The following is a 17,132-nucleotide window of genomic DNA, read 5'->3' as shown; positions in this document are numbered from 1 at the left end:
TTTATGAGATTTAATGTTAGCATTCATACAGTTGTGCTACGATGCATTCAGGAACCTGAACACAACTGTTGAGTATCTCTGCGATGTATTGAACTGATAAGGCTAAAGCTCTTCAATTCTTACTGCATAGATGCTTTGATGATGTGCTCTTAAAAATATTATAAAATAAAACAAATCAGAAATTGAAGTTACTGCTGGACTAGGATTAGATCAGAAAATCAGAGAAAGGAGAGAATCAGACTTCAAAATATTGATATTGACATATGCTATCATTTAATTCTTAAAACACACACACAGCACTAAAAACTAAAGTTAGATCTTGGATTTCAATCACTTCTCTAGATTTTTGTTTTGACCATCAAGCCAAAGTGCAGTCCAGGGCTGTAACCACACAACGTCTCATGTTTCTACCTTTCTTAATCCCCAGAATGTCCCTCTAGACTTCACCAGTAATTGGAACTTCTAAACAGTTAAAAATGCAGAGTTTGTTTTGCTGAAGTATAAAATACGAAACTGCCTTGAATTCTACAAATACAAGAAGCTGCGTAGAGAAACAAGGCAGAAATAGGGAGATTCAATTGATACATTTGTGCTTTAACATACATATTTATGTGGTAAGGAACTAGCTGACTAAAAGATATGGTGCTATCAGATGGAGAAAAATCAAGATGTTCATTTCTAGACATCTTCACGAATTTTACCTAAAAATGCTGCTGTCATTTCTCAGTTTTCTCTCCTTACACAAATTATGTGGTATTTTACTCCAGGAGTAATTCTCTTAAGAGGAACATAACTAAGAGGAAAGCCCTAAGCAGTATGACACAAGGCAAAACCTAGTGGCCTACATTAACTGGTTGAAATGAAAACTGCTGTTGACAGTTCTCCTGCAGAGCTGAAGTCTCTGATTTGTTCTATAGTTAGAACAGAAAACTTTGGGTAGGATTCATCTGCCATAATTGAAGTCCTCTAACAATTACATATCCCATTCTTGCTAGCCATACTTGTCTGTGCAGTCAATAAGTAAAAATTCAGCTCTTACCTGGGGGGTTTGGGGGACTAAACTGGTGTTTTCAGATCTAAAAATGTTTGAACAGAAATAAAGATGGGAAAGATCTTTCTGCAACACTTTGCTTGTGTCATGAGTTAGAAAGCTTATAATAGTTTCTATTTTGTTCAACCCATATGACAAATAGACAGCATTGTCTCGTTCATGCAATTATTACTCAGATTCATTGTAAATCTTTTCCAGTTAATGACAAAGTGTTTGCTCTTTGCTGCATCTACCTTAGTTCTATGTGAACTATGTACTCTGAATTTCTAATTTGTGAACTCCTGCACATAACTGGGATCATCAAAACTCCAAAATTTGTTTGATGCAGTTCAGACAAGTTGATTTTTGCTTTGTTTAGTTCACATTCAGGAAAGATTCAAAGACAGATGTCAGTTTGTTTTTATCAAACTTACTCAGATCATGTCATCAGCTGCATTTTGCTTAAGACATTAGTATGCTTAAAGTAAGGGATGCTTCTGGGTAACAGGGTATAAAAGTAGGTCAATATAGAAAGACATCCTAAGTGACAGTTTTATGACTTAAAGCAATAGCACATCCCAGGCTTTTTTTTTTTTTTTTAATTCTAGTATTGGATTTATCAAGTAAAGACAAGAAATTGAAGTGTGATCCCATTGGATTTGATACCAGCAATTTCTCTTCATTCAAATTTGCCAACACAAACCCCAGTTTTAGGTAATATACTTTCTAGAAGTTCAGAGTTGGAAGGGTCACAAATATATTACACTTTCTTTCCTCTTCAGGCAAGTTCTTGAATGATACTCTCTTGAAAGCAAAGGAAAAAATTATCAGAAGCACAACTGCTGTATAATTAATATTAATTGATGTGGTCACATATAGGCACTGGAAAACCAAATACGATGTTCCCAGTTGTTAAATCTGTTCTGTAAGCCTGCACAGCTTTCATAATGCATGTTTAAGAGTTAAGGCCAATCAAGAACCAGATGGTTGAAGTACTTATTTAGTAAATAATGTCAAGTTTTATTTCATCTGTTTTTAATTGCTAAAAATTCACAATACTACCTCTTCTCAGCACCTATGGCTTATTTGGAAGCATTACTAAGGGACTAGATTTTTAATCTGTTGACTGAAATTAATCATTTTAATTATACATTATGCTACAAAGCCTCTTGGTATTGTTCTTGCTTTCTGCCTGCGACCAAGATGAATAATGAATAGTGAATGACAGGCACCAGTCCAAAATTTTAATCACTAGCTGAAAAATAACACTGAAATGTCCTAGGGAATCACAAACATTTGCATACAATAGACAGTAGTCACAGTGACATATCAGCACAACAGACCACATAACCCCACTCAACACTACCAATTTACAGTAGCCCTAGGTAATATGAGTAAACTGCAGTCTCAGATGTTTCTCAGGAAAACTCTGTTTCCTGACATTTCTAGGAAGTGTTACTTGGGTCATTTCATCCACCTCTGGGGTCTTTTCAGATCAATCCATTCTATGAGTGTAAACAACAGTAGTAGAATCTCATTCTTACTTCAAAAGCCTCATGAATATGAGATTTTCTTGCATAGTAGCAGGAAACTGAGACCTCAGGAAAGAGTTATTGTCACTTGTAATGGCTATTTTTTATGTCACATCTGGGTCATGGAACTAGCATGATCTGTTCTCTTTCATTATCTGTAGTACAGTAAGTTCTCAGGGCTCACAATTGAGCTTAATCCCACTGTGCTAGGAATAACATCAACAAAGAAGACAATCATTTTACTTCAAAGCTAACAGTATAAAGAGATAATTATAAAAAGAAAAAAAGGAAAAAAACTCTCTCTAAAGTGTAATCCAATGAGCTTGGCAAAACAAATTAACAAAGAAACCTAGGAGTTTAGGCAGCATGAACTCAAGGAAAACTCAAATTCTGAGTTCTTCTGTAAGTACTACTGAGTAGTAGAAGTTTTGATTTTGATTTTCAATGTCAGAAAAAAAAATGCCAGTGGCTGGAAGTGGCTTCATTAAGAACTTTAAAACTTGAAAGTTTATAAACTATATCTGAAAAAAAAAAGTAATAAACCATACCATACTACATAATGTGACCCTTTAAAAAAATACATTGAAGCTGGAACACTGTCCAGTGTGGCGCACAATATTCCCAGTGACCAGAAAGCCACTGCTTTCTGTCCAGTGAGTCCAAAAGAGTCCAGTGTAGAGCAGTTTAAGAAGTATCTGGCAAATGCTTTTGGCTAAAGCAGGTTGTTTAAATTGACACTGAGGATCATTTACACTGCTGTGGCATGAGATACTCTGTCATGAATTACATACAAGCTAACACAATACTGTCTCATATAATGACCTCCTCAAAAGCACAACAAAATAAATACACAGCAAAGGAAACAAGGAAGACAAACTTTTCCTCTGAAGAAGAGAAGGAATAGGCAGAACATTACGTTGCAAAATCCTAGAGGCTTAACTTGCCTGCCTGAGGAATGCAGGAACAGCGTCTGGAGATAAGCCAGAATAAACCTTCATCAAAAATGCATTGAACTGTGATACTGCAAGAGCTGAAACACAGAAAATATTAAGAAGCAAAGGTTGACAGAGAAGAGTTTTTCTTACAAACTGCCCAGTGGTGAGAACATGCCCCTGTGAGATGAAGATCTATGAACTGCAGATATATTTTTTCCCCATAGACTTGCATGTGTTACACTAAAACAGTTTCCCTCATGTTATGCTCTTGTCATTTGATTATTCTAATTAAAATGCAGACAAGAATAACAGATCAATAATAAGATCATAGCAGACAAAAAAGATTCTTTTGAAAGTAAAGGCAGAGGTTCAAACTGAACAGCCCATGTAGTGAGGCTGAAAGTCTTCTTGCTGAAGATAATTCATTGAAGAATTGTAGAAAATGATGCTGTAAGAGACCTTAGGCAGTCACTTCGTTTTCCCTGTCGAACCCCCAGCAGGGTTCACAATGTATAGACCCAGAAAGATTGGCTTAATCTGTTCTTAAAACCCTCAACAAGCCATGATTTCATACCCCTCCAATACAATCTATTGAGTTTAACTCTCCTGCCTGATCAATTAAAATTTTCTAAATGTATGTTAAATTTTATTTCCTTCAGTTTAAACTTCCCAGGCCTTGCCCTATCTCCAGGGTATTTGAGAAGAATACTTTCTTCTGCTTTATTAGAAAGCCCTTTAAATATTATCATACTGTGGTTTTGTTTCTCAATCTGGTCTCTACGCATTAAAAAGATGCATCTCCATCATTCCTTATCCACAAATTGTGTTTTCCTGCTTTTCATTATGATTTCCTCTGAAATTTAATCCAAATTCTCCATGTTTCCCTTGGTCCACAACACACCAGATGGACAATACTTCAGAAGAGCTGTTATTTACTGCTGATTAGAATGAAAGCAATATTGTGTTCTAAAGTATATGTCATGTTACATAACCTACTAAAATCCTTTTGTTTCCCATAGAACTGAGTCTTCCCCATCTTCATTTTGAGCTATTGATTAAATGAGGGTAGGAATAATAATTTCCACTTTTCCCTATTGAGTAGACACCTTCTCATCAAGAACACTTTTCCAATTTGTTGGAATCACTTCAATCCTAGACATCTCAGCCAGAGCACCTTCAGCCCCTCCCAGCCACAGGTTGTCTGCAGATTTCTTAAGAAAACTCTCAGTTCCTACTTTTAATGCTTTAATGACAATTGAGTGAACACAGGACAAAGCTTTGTGGAACTCTACTCAGCATGAAAACTTTCCAGTCTGACAGCTAACTATTGAAAAATGCTCTCTGATGACCTAAATCATCTTATTTTAGATAAATTAAGAGACAAAAACCAGTCAGGGAAGAACTATTGAGCAGATACTGTGAGGAATATAATAGTCTAAGACTTACAGATGTAAAGAAAGATCTGCAAAGAAACACCCATTACTTATATTGCTCTTCTGTAATTTTTGTTTTACATCTCTAGGGCATCTAGCATTACAGTTAAAAAAAAGATGCCATTGAACCAGCTTATTCTTTTATGCACTTGTACACCTGCATATATGATAACCAGATTTATTTAATTACTCTCTCTTGTGGATGCAACTTGTCTGCAAGTGAGGTGTTGTTTTTTTTTTTTGAGTTTTTGCCCACTGGCTCTGCTGTTACTACTCTAACAGACCTCTCTTCTGCACCATGGGGTGCAGTTCTCAAAGGTAACATAGAGGATGGTAAGTCCGTGCACTAGGAACTGCCTTTTTTGTAATAAAGCCCCAAAAGACATATATTTCATAAATCCTAAAGTTCAACACTACTAGGTGCCCCTCTGCTAGTTAATCTTACAGTCCACTCAAAATGGCAGAATTTTGAACTTCAAAACTTTTATCGAAGTGCCTAGAAAAGGCCCAGAGGAAAATGCAACTCAAACAACATTTTTTTAGCACATTTTATAATGTGAGGTTTCTGTTCCTCCTGGGAAAGAATATGGCTGAACCAGATTGGACAGGTTTGAAACTAATGAGTCCTACTCAGCTGCTCCTCCATCTCCTTCATATGGCTTCTTTTGCTGCACAATCTGACAATTCCTTTTTTAGCCACCTGACTCTAAGGCAGTACTGCTTTTCTCACTAACAGATGGGAACTGAAATGCCTATCTGCAAATGGGCATAGGCATTACAATGCCAGAAGCTGCAAAAGCCTAAACAGCACATAGGGAACATCAAGCATCTCCAAATAGGATTGACAGGAACTATTATAGCAAATAAGAGAGCTGCCTAAGATAGCCATTAGGAAATGCTAAAGAGAGAGGTTAACGTAAACTCTTTCTAGATTTTTGATATCCAATTACAGGCTCAGGGCAAGAACTCAAAGCCTCTCCAAGACAAAGTAGTTCATAGCCAAAGCTCTCTCTTCAAGAGATCATCCTATCCTACAAATAAGAGGGAGATGCAGATCTGACACACCCCTTAACCAAGATTGTTTGAGATGACCAGCTACCACACAGATCCCCAGGACTGTGTTGGCTTGCAAAACTTCATAATTAAAACCCACATTTCCAAGAGTTCACCTAAATGTTTTGTGGCTCACACTCCTAGACTAGCACTGAGACTTGGAGAACCTTATTTTAGTGCCAATGGCACTGACGTAATTTGGCATTTTCCAGGGTTGTGCAGCTAGCCTGAGATCACACAGCACTATCTAAAGGATTTGAAGTAAGTTCAGCAGTAGCGCCCCATCCTAGCAGACATTTGTTAATGTCAGATAGCTCTTTTGGGGACACTGTTAAGAGCTACCATAAACAGCTGCTCCAAATCAGAATGCAGCTGCAAGGGATTGTCTGTAGCCTGGCAGGTCCCAGTCCACATAGCACCAAGGATTCCTTCAGCAGAGTAAATAACCAGAAGAATCTCCCAGGACTCACTATGTACAATTGCTCTCCTCTCCTGGGGCTGGTCAGCTTCCAGATGCTTCCACCATGAGGCCTATTGATCAAATAGCAAAATAGAGACATGAAACATAATGGTGAATAATAACAGTTTAGGCCATGCACGATGATAATGAAGCATCCTCAGTACATGCTTTCATGTTGGATACAGAGAGGCACGCCTCCTAAAGCTCCTTTTGGTGATTTATCTCCAAGAAATTCCTCTCCTTAGTTGTCAATGTAGAGCGTAGTAAGACATCTATAGAAAGTACCTCTCGCGTCCAAATAGATTCCCAGTGGCTACATAGAGGTTAAAACTCCTGTTGGCTAATTGCCTCAATTTAATACTGTTAGCAGATGCATTTATAGTTTTAAAACTCTTTTTATGATGTCTAAGTAATTGCGTTAATTTGGCAACTCTCTACTTAATTTTGAGCAGCTTTAACAGAATGCTTACTGTTGAAAACAACCCTTGTCAATGCTACATAAATTGGCTCATTTAAACTGTTCTTTTTCTTGAGAAAGGGGCAATTTCAACAATTACTCTACATTGAAAACAGCTTTTGTCACTGCTAAATTGAGTCACTTGAACTGTTATTTACATGTGCATGTATAAAATTTTATTTACTATCAAAGGACTTTTCAAGAAATTAAATTTCCATTGTAACTCAGATTTTGTTTGGAGCAAAATGGTTAATTTATTGCTCTTTATTATACACTTCTAGTCAGCAAAGTAATTAGAAACAGTTTTTTAAAGATAAGATGAATTTCTATCCAGCACTATTTAAGTAAAAACCCATTGCCATTACTCATTTCTGGCAACAAAAGGACTTTTTGTTGAAAGGTGGAAGAGCCATTTATTGAGTTTTCATCATCTTCTATTTCAAAGCCCAGCTTCCCTCAGCACTTTGTAGCCACTTCAAGCAGGCAGCCTTTATAGTCTCTGTTTTTTGACTAGTTTTTGTTATTGACAGAACTGCCAGGGAAGCTGTAGATTCAGCAATTAATCCCAGACAAGATGCAAAATATGCAGTGTTCATTACTGACTAGTTAATCCATTAGAAAAGACAGCCCCAACAGCACTGACATCAGTGTCACTGATACCTTACATCTTCACAGATAAATTCCAGAGGTTGTCAGAAGTGCCAACTTGACAGCTTTGATGTCTGAAGTCCTATCTGACCAGAAAGCAATATGACACAGGCTGTTTTTCGTGCACTTCTCAGCCTGTTTTGTAGACCAGAGAAGAGCTCAACCTACAAAAAGGATTTGTTCTCTGACCATTTGCAAGGTCCTCTGACAGAAGAAGCTTATGCCTGTGACAGGGTGGCTGCACACAGGGACGTGCCCAAGCTAGAAACGGACAGCTGATGAGCAGTTATTTTATCTGACCTTGTGAATTATCAATTTAGCTGTAGCCCCAAAGTGAAATGTCTCAATAAAAAGAGGGATTGCAGAAGTAGCATTTTAAAATTCCAAGTAGCCCTCCACAGAAATTCAGAACAATCAGATCAATGAAAGAGCCTAGATATCAGCATCCTAGCACACACTGCAATGTCAGACTTGCTGCCTGTACTAGAAGACAATGGGAAGAGGCCTTAACTGGCACATAGGTGGAATTTGTGGCCTGTCTAGATCCCCTAGAATCTGATTTTCTCTGATAATTCTACCTCCATGCTGTGTAACAAATCCTATTTCTTGCTATTTATGCTCAGTCCTAAGAATGTTTTATCCTCTTCACTCTGAATGTGCCAGGGCTCACTCAATCCACAGCTGTTCCACCTCTCCTGATGGAGAGTTTACCAGTTTGCTTTCAGCCTGGACATTCCCTGCAGATCCTCATGCTGTTTCATTGATTTTCTGATCACACATGCATTCTTCTCACATAACAGGTGCAGCTTGTGGAGGGTATTGTCAAGGCTCTTTGTCCTAATCTTCTTGAGGCTGCTGTATCAGGGTTTTGCTGCAAATTAAGTACAAATCTCTGTTTTCCTCGATGCTGTGGTATGAATGATTCTCTTGTGCTAATGGCAGAACTGTCAGAAGCAGAAGAATCTGTTGTGTTTACTCAACAGTAATGGCAGCAAATTGCTATTATTCTGGATGGTTTTACAATTTTTAATGCCATTATCTGTTTTGCTACCAGAATACCAAGTGTTTTTCATCTTGGTTCCAAGGATTTCTTTGACCTTCTTTGACTTTTTCCTCTTTTTGCGACGGTGGCAGCAAAACACCCAGATGCAGTCTTCTTTCATTTTAAAAGACAACAGCTTTTCCCTCTCACCGTGTAAGCATTCTGAGACAGTAAAAATAAAGATACCTTACTCTTCACATTTCAGCATTTTTCACGGAGTCGATTTTGGTTCTTAGTCATAATCTCACAGTAAACACAGATTTAAAAACAAAGTCTTAAATTATATTCTGCATATTAAAAATGTTCTCTTCACCATCTCCCATTGAAGCCATTTCACACCAAACAGCAAAGCTATTCGGCATACCAAACTTGCACATTAATTCTGAGTCACTAAAATGGTCTGTAGTTCTAGAATTCTCAAGACTTTCTGAAAACACTGTGAATGCTTCTGAAGCCTTCCTAGGCATCATGAATTCACACTCCTTTGCAGCCCACCCTCATGCCTCAAGTACATAGATTCAAAGTACTACTCTTTAAGAAGTGATGATGCAAGTTATTCTCTTGCTGAGATCAAAGTTGTGCTATGGTGTGAGACAGAGGGTCTTAAGCAGAGATCTCTGAGAATGATAAGCCAGTTGACAATTACCAAAATATGAAGACTTACATTTCATATGAATAAAAGAGAACCTTTTGTCAAAGTATTCAAAAGGGGAATATAGTATTGAACTATCCCAAGATAGAGAACCAAACCAGAAAACACTTCCAAATCTGACAGGCACAAGAAGGGAAGCTTACCTTCATCCCTCACATATCAAAATATCCACAAGCCTTAAGAAATTCCCCTAATTACCCTGCCGCTAGTTATCTTCCATCTCTGTATTGTTCGTTCTACTTATGAAAAACAAATACTTGAAAAGCATACCAATGCTTCCCCACAAAAATGTAGTAACCTGTGCTTATGTTTTCTCTACCCAGATGCAGACAGGGCAAGACACTCAAACAGCTTTGGCAGCACAGGAAGATGACCTGTAGATCTCTGCAGATATTCCTTCCCATCCTCCCTGCCCTCCACACTCTTAGTAGTATCAGAATTACTGCTTGGCATGAGAAAGATGAAGTCATCCCAGACCATTCCCAGCACAGGCCAGATATAGGTCCTTTAAGTATAATGTGTGCTTGTGTAAGCAAAGACTGAACATACCTGAACAACTGCATCGGCAGAGGTATCTTCAACACTGCCCACTTAGGGGTGCTTAGTTTGTAGTTTAATACTACAGTATTTCATTGTTTCATATGTTTAGATCTACACTGGATGTGGCCTCTCAGGGCTTGTTTGTGGGTTCATTTGTATTTCTAGAAAAGTGTTTTTAGCTTTTTTAGCACTAACTTCAACCTTAGCATTTAAGCATTAAGACTTTGTCAGACCATACTTCAAGAAGCAGATAGCTGAGAGCTTGGGAATGAAGGACTTTGATTATTCAATGGCTTCTCTGTGATCATCTTCATTGGAATCATCTATATATGGAAGCCACTTCAGTCAAACAGGTAATCTAAGAATATGCAGAAAACCTCAGATAGGAACTGAAAAGACCAAAGTAGAGGGCAAAGAAGCTACAGGAATAGAAGTCCTCTCTCTGTCCTTGTCAGAGCCTACTTAAATGGTAAATGCTTTTACGTCTGCATGAATGGATTTTAATTAAATGTATTCATAAATAGAATACTGAGATGACACATCTTGTTGCAAATACAATCTGTCAGCAAACAGCATCTGGAAGAGATGGTGCTCTGTCAGCTAAAGCAGCTCGAGGAAGCCTCAGCTCATTCCCATGTGAAGACAAGAAGAGCATTATCTCTGCTAATTGAAGGGATCTATATGACCCTGTATTTCTCCAAATTGCACAGAAGAGCAGAAGCTCTGATCATACAGCCACTGCATTCCACTAACAAGCCTGATATCCTGTGTTTAATAGCTACCTGAGAAAACATCCATCAGCACCCACCAGCTGAAGTAGGAATTCTGTCTTCCATTCATCATGTGCTCAACATGGTTAATGAAAGAAGATGCAGATAGATACCAACAGTAAAATAAGGTGTCCATCTGGTGTGATCCTGCTTACATTTTAGCAAAATGGACACCTGTTCAAGAATAGGATCATTCTGAATAATAAATGTGAATAAATGAAGAGATGGCACACTACATTCCAGTGGCTGTGTTCCAGTACCAGCACTGACTGTCACACTGCGCACACACAGCCACCTGCCGTGCACAATGGGGGTGTTATAAGCTGAGCCAAAAGCAACCTATTTTCTATGTTTTTTCAATTATTCTTCAATGCAAAAATATTTTTTCTGGCTGACTGCTTGGAATTCTCCCAAACATCCAACATCAAACACTGCAGGTCATTCACTGTTAATCACAAATGGCTGTAGCTGATCCCCTCAGTACCTGATTTGATCTACAGTGAGCATTGCCCCAGCTGCCCTGCAGTAATAACACTCACCATATCTGCACGGTGATGGGGGAGGGAGGGGGAAGAGAAGCATAAACCTGGTCCAAGCATGGATCCAACAGTTTTGTTCATAAAGCAGTGAGCAATGAACAGTGACACAAGGGTTTTGGAGAATTCTTTGATAATACAACTACGCCATTTGGTAGGTGTATTTAACCAATACATTTTTTCAGAAGAGAGCTATTTAGTAGGTATACCAGCTGTTACACATTACACTGTTCTGAAGGGGAGTTGCCTAGATTCACCACTATATTACTCCAATCATCAAGACTGAGAGATCCTTCCTGAAGACCTTCTGAACCTCTCATCAGTTCCATTGTCCCCAGGTGAAAGTGAGCTTACTCATCATCAGCACTTCTTAATAATCACTCCTTCCTAAACTCTTCAGGACTTTCCTCAATGCTCCCAGTTTCTTTGACTTCTTTAACAAAAAGAAACAAAGGAAATTTTTTTTGGATATGGAAATTTGAATATGCCATACATCCAAGCCCTGAAAATATTGCTGTGTGTTTTCAGAAGCATGCACAGATTAATAAATAAAAGCCAGAGATACATAAATAAGAGATAAATAAAGCCAGAGAAACAGGGATGAAAGATCTCATCCTGTCGTTAATTTAATCTCTCTCCTTACATAATCCCACAGATTTTAATCACTACATTATGAGCATTTTTTCCAGTTATAATGATTGGCCCTTTGCCTCTGAAGAGGTTTGATTCTTGGCTGAAGATATCAGTATGATAGGAGGGATCTTGCTTCCTTAATGTATACAAAAAACACAAGCTCCAGGCAAAGCACGGTCATTTCTATCTCAGATGTGGAGAATGTAGGCACAGCCAGCACAACTTGATTAAACCCCACCCTGAGTTTCTGCCCAAATTACATTCTCCTACAGTCAAGCAACTGTCCTTTTAACTACAGCTTGAGCTATGCAGAAAACATGCCCACCTTTCTCAAATGCACAGTAGAGAATGAGATCACTCTGAACACCTCCCAGGAGCAATTTAGAGAGCTTAAACTAAAAGCCTGAATTTCTCAGCTTCCCCACATGGATGAGCAGGCAGTGACCTAGAGCCAGTCAGCCACAGGCACCAAGTACCCTACACAGCCATTCACTGACCACAAAACACAGCAGGACTGTGGCACATCATCCTGCATGGCTGCTTCCCAGAGGGAACCCTTGCTGAGCAAACAAGGCCTGAATCCACGCTGCCCCCAGCCATTAAGAATACCTGCCTGAGCTCCCCAGCTGGGGGATACTACCCAGATGATTCAAGACGAGGAATTCCTGGTGTGAACACTTGCACATCTCCTTGCTTCATTCAGACCATCAGAAAATGGGGAACATAAGGTTTAAGCAGGGAGAATGGCAGCTTGAGAGTCTATTTTTTCACCAGACAATGGCAGTCATGCAACACCTTGTATTCCTTGAGTTATTTCTGCTTTTGTCCTACTGATGTAACATTCATAAACACTCATACACGTAGTTATTACTATGACCTGACAGCATAGGTGTGAAGCTACCTCATATATCCAATTAGTTCTTCTTGATCACTGGAAAATGTGACTTCCCTTAACACACTGCAATATTTCATTAGTTGTGTATTTGAAGTAGCAAGGTTTGGGAGCATTAAGATCTGTCTTTAATAAGCTCCTTCAGAGACTAAAGAAATATCAAATAATAAAAAGTAACAACAATGCAAAAAGGAAGAGAAGGGAAAAGAACTACTTAGAACTCATCCATATCAGAAACAGGGTATGAATCATATCTCATAAGTAGTAAAATCTATGCAAGACAGTTTCATAGATGCTGAAGTTCTTATTTTGAAGAAACAAAAATACCTAAGTAACTTAACTTCTTAACTTGGATGTGTAAGCTGAGCCTTTGTTTGATTCTTTTTGCTACTAGAATAGTGGTGTTTCTCAGATCAATCTAATCTCAAATAATTATGCATGCATAAGAATATTAAAGTCCTCAGAACGTGAACCTAAAAATGTAACTGCTTTTTCCCCTTAAATATACTCTTTTTGCCTTTTAAAATACAAGCACCTATAGTCTTCTATACAAAATAATACAGACCCAAATGGCATTTTTCCATCCCAGCCTGCTCTGTTGACCAGGAAGCATTGCCTAGAACCAATAGGAAAGATGTGATCCCCAAAAGACCTGAATGCAGTTGGTGAGCAATAGTAGGTCCCTGTTATAGCGCAGCAGAACCAGTAACAACATAACAATCCGATGCTACCAGAGAAACCCTGGCTCTGCAAGCAACAGTTCATCAATGATCAGCTGAAGTCCCTACTGTGCATGATTTAAGTTTCACTACATTAGCAGCTCTTCTAAAACCAATAGATGAAAACTCCTTTTCCTGTCAAAGGTTTAATTTCCCTACTAAATTGATTACTCTCATAAATGGACAAAAACAAAAGCTTTCATTCCTTCTTTCCAGACTTCCATAGCATTGCCTTCTTCTCTTTTCCACACAGTAGAGAGGAATTAATCTCTTGTAGAGTTTATATTGGTTTTATTTTCTTTTTCATATTCTTTATTGCAGCAGAAGAAATACAGTTTGCTACTAGTAAAGGATGCACTTTTAACCTACAGATGTAAGCTGTACTCATGAAGCACATCTTTTGTATGACAGTATCTAACCTGGCTTGTTAGAAACTGCACTGCAGAAATAGTTGAGAAGAAAGCCACTTCAATATAGATGTTACTTTCTTATAAATACTAACATTAAGTGAAGAAAAACAACCAGTTGCAACTACTGCCAAGAACAGATGAATACCCAACCACTACCAAAACGTAAAGCTGTAGTAACTTCCTGGACAAATCCTGAACTCCATGTAAAATGGAGTTTAGTTACTTTCAAAACAAAGATAGTATGTTTTATCTTTGACATTAATATAAAAGGGCTTCTCTGAAAGTAATACCTCCTACTTTATTTTGTTGGCCCAGAACATCATATTGTATGGCGGTGGAATAACAGTAGAGGTTGAATCTTCCCATCAATACTCCTCTACATTTGTTTAATTCTCACATTTAATTCTTACATTCATACACATCAAACGTGAAAGATAGCAACTGAGAACTTGTTCTATTGAATACTGTTACTGTACTCTCCATATCTCTTGTAGTTGCCTTAGAAATAAATAGGAGGCAGTATTTTCATAGCAATCCAAATCTATATATATATATATACACATACTTAAAAGCCTACAGAACAGCAAAAACTTATTAGAGAGTCTACCTGACTTCTTCATTTGTATAAATTGGTATAAAAAGAAACACAGTGGTGACTTAGTAGCTGTTTGATTTATGCAATAAGACTGGAGAACTTCAATTGTCCTCATATCTTTGATTAGCTCATAGAATTAACAGCAAAACTGATTTATTTTTTTATTTTTTTGTAAGAAAAGGCAATAGCAGATAATCAGCTCTAAATCACCAAAAAAAAGGGTGATGATCACAAACCAATTAAAAAAGGAAATGCTTACCTACCTGTCCCAAGGATCAGGAATCATTAAGCACTCCAAAAGAGATCTTCAGGTAGAGATCCTTTCTTTGTGGCAGCCAGCCCTTAATTGAGCTTTAGAGTGGGGTGCAACCGGGTTCCACCCCCCTTCCAGTTGCAGAGGTGAATTGCTTTCACCTGTGCTCCTATGGCTAGCTAGCTGTGTGCCTTCAACAGGTGCTCAATCATTGGTTCAGGCCATGACTTAGTAGTTCCCACACATTACCTTTTTAAAATGAGATTCATTTCATCTTGAAGCATTAATGTTGCATCACAGACTTCTTAGATAGGAGGGAAAACTTAATATCTCCCAAGACTTAAAGATATTCAATTCTCTCTGTTTCTATTTCGCTACCTGCTTACTTGGACCAATGTTTTTTGTTGTAACCTCCATCTTAGTTGTGGCTAAGGGGTGTCCTTGTTTGTTTCCCTGCTCACTGTTAAGGAAGGATGCATGATCCTAGCTATCAGCAGACACCAGCCCGTGGGTCTGAGTTGACCAGTTACAGTCCTCAGTTACCAATGACCAATGGGCTGGTTGGAAACAGTGAAACAAAGATCATGTTTTATAACCATTTATAATTTAGAAATATAATGAATGGCAAGTTGATATTCTGGAATTCAGAAAAGGTTGTGTTATATTTTGTGTTTGGGTCTTCCTTAGTTTCAAAGACCTAGATTTGGAAACAAACAAACAAACAACAAAAATCCACAAAAAATAGCTGTATGTACTGTATTTTCTGGACTGGATTTCAAGTAACTAGAGTAACAGGAAGAAATAAGCTCTTTCTTCTAAAATTCTCTCAAATATCCTTTCTTAGCGTTAGATTTTATGAATTAATTCTAAATACTGCTTAAACAAGGTGTTCTACTTCCATGCACGGTCTGGTACACAGATTCAGGATACTTCAATATAAGTCAAAATTTCAGGGACATTTCTGGCACTGATAGAAAAGCTGATTTTATTTCATAGCCTGTTCATTTGTTTTACCCACCAGATTTTTTCCCCCAGTTAATTAGCTTCAGAAAACAGGAAACAAATTTTCTAATATATATGAAAGAAAAACTGAAGATGTTTCCCAGGTGGAAACTTCTCAAATTCTCTGGTGTCTCTTAGTTATTGGCAACTTCTCCATTTTCCATTTTAGAACAATTCCACATCTTCCCACCCACAGCAAAGAATTGATCTCATCCTGACACAGATTATTAAAGGCATTGTGAAAGAAATCCTGGCCGTATTGAAGTCAACAGGCATTTTGCCAGTGATTTGAGCAATGTCAGGATATTACCTGTCTGCCTGTAACACCCAGAGCTTTACAGTAAAATTAAACACATTCATTTCTCCCATCAGAGATAAATCTGCTACCCTATTCAACAGCCTAGTTTTTGGACCATGCAGAGGCTTAACAAAATTAAAGTTCCCTGTAGCAGAAAGAGAGAGAGATTCAGGTTTTTAAGGGCCCTCCCATAACACACCATTGCTTTTTGGAGTTTACCTTACAAGTTTTCATTGAACTTATGGAAGTCACTGACAGTTACACAGTGCGCCGACTACTGTACAGTGCTGGGCTATTCTGGGTTTCATTGCATCTGAGCAATTGGGAAGAAGATGAGCATTGGAAACATACTGGAACTCAAATATACTTTTTTTTTTTTTACCTATATTCCCCATTGTTCTTACTTACCTCTCCAAGGTTTAATATTTGTCACTGACTTCTTGTAACACACTGATAATCTATACTTGCAATATGTACTGGTCTCCCAAAGTGTAATCATGACATAGATGTCGTTATTATTCCTAATAATATTTGATTTTATTCCTGAAATATTTGTTTCTGTTTTGATTTAGAAAAAAAAAAAAGCAACAACAACAACGTAAGGGGATAGAAGAACTTCTGGCCTGTAGGGGAGATTGCCTAGCAGAGACAGCTGGAAAACACTTGATCAGAAAGAAAATACTGCTTAGATAGCTGACTTCCCTCTTCCTTCAGTCTCTTAATACAGCAGTGTTCCCCAGGAGATGACTCATAGATAGGGACACTGAGGGTAGGATCTCATGACCTCAAGACTGCCTGAGTACAAGTCAGTATTTATCTCCATTGTGCTAACATCTGCGAACCTGAATCAGGGTCCTATTATGCTAGACACTATACATGTAGGAAACAGAGTGCTAAGGTGGTCTTACAGTATAAGGATAAATGGCTGCTTGGAATGGTCACCAGCACACATTACTCAGGACCAGAGTGACTACTCATCCCAGCTAAAACCTCACAAGCATTTCTGTGTCCATGCTCAGAAAAGACTACTGCACATACACGGATACGTCACCCATTTGCTCAATCTGTGCAGGCAGTTGTTGCTACACCATATGTTCAGAGTTTCTGACTTAACTTCACTGTACATGCAATACCACCAACCTGCACAAATCTAGGTACTTGTCTGCCCTGATGGAGTCTCCTCCAGACATACTGTGCCTAAGGCCTTCAAAGTCCTGACTCTAGTTCTGACAGCTATTCAGA

The sequence above is a fragment of the Cyrtonyx montezumae genome, unplaced genomic scaffold (assembly GCF_038088225.1).
Source record: "Cyrtonyx montezumae isolate F1298 unplaced genomic scaffold, pur_monq_1.0 scaffold_3, whole genome shotgun sequence".
Taxonomy (NCBI): domain Eukaryota; kingdom Metazoa; phylum Chordata; class Aves; order Galliformes; family Odontophoridae; genus Cyrtonyx; species Cyrtonyx montezumae.
The sequence above is the reverse complement of the archived record's forward strand: the minus strand, read 5'-3'. Positions refer to the sequence as shown.